The sequence below is a fragment of the Myotis davidii genome, unplaced genomic scaffold (assembly GCF_000327345.1).
Source record: "Myotis davidii unplaced genomic scaffold, ASM32734v1 scaffold150, whole genome shotgun sequence".
Classification (NCBI taxonomy): domain Eukaryota; kingdom Metazoa; phylum Chordata; class Mammalia; order Chiroptera; family Vespertilionidae; genus Myotis; species Myotis davidii.
Genome location: NW_006283437.1, coordinates 2,677,717 through 2,678,775, shown reverse-complemented (window position 1 = coordinate 2,678,775; position 1,059 = coordinate 2,677,717).

The window sequence follows — 1,059 nt, the reverse complement described above, 5'->3', positions numbered from 1 at the left end:
ATATATATATATATATCTAAGATGCAAATTGTCCCCTCCAGAGTTCCACCAGTAGACAGTTCAATGGCTAGCTGGCTATGATGTGCACTGACCACCAGGGGGCGAAGAATGAAGGAAGGCCCCAATCCGCCCTGATCACCTGCCAGGCCTAGGGACCCTACCCTGCATGCATTGCGGGCATGGGGGCCTCTAGTTAATTAAATAACCACACAAATAACTGCAATGGTCATAAGTGCCTAAATTTAACGAAGCAGAAATCAGGGGAACAAAAGCAATTTTCTATCATAAAAATGTTCCAAGATTATGTATAGAAATTTATACGAGATGGGATTACTAGTGATTTTGGAACGGATGCAAATGCAGGAACTAGGCAGGCAGAGAAGACAATGGGAAGGCGAGGCGGTGGCTGCCTTTTCTGGAATTCCGCGGAGAGGGAGTCCTTCCCTCCCCCACCCGTGGGTGCTAGGCCCAGCCCCGACGTTAGGTACCACCCGGGCGCTGGAGCCGGAACACTTGCGCGGTTGCGGCGCCTCTGTCCCCAGACCTCCAAACTCTGGGTAAACAGTGAACCTACTGGCTTTATGGCCACACCCCTGGGCCTGTAAAGTCTTAGGACTTGCCCCATTTTCTGTCCCCTGCAGCTGGGAGGCCAGTGTGGGTGCGCACTCCAGGCCCACCTGTGCCAGGAGCTGCCCTTCGGGCGCCAGTGGCAGAGCTGGGAAACTGTCTCGGGTCCTCTCCTCCTGCTTCCCAGGATCACCCTGGGCCCGGGAGCAGCAGAGTAAGGAAGGGAAGGAGCGAGGTGTCAGCTGCCTTTGCCCCTCAACTCATGGGCTCCCCAGCCGGCCAGCCCTGCCTCAGGGAGAATGCCCTGCTCCTGCAGCCCGTGGGGCCACGTATGTCCGGCGGGTCTGGTCCCTGCAGGAGACAGCTGACGGCTTTCTCTGGTCCCAGCCAGGAGTCATTACACTCTACATGTCTAATTTAAACAAGTGATTAGGCAGCTCTATTAGGATCACCCGTGCTTCCCACCTGGGACAGACAGAACTTCCAGAACTT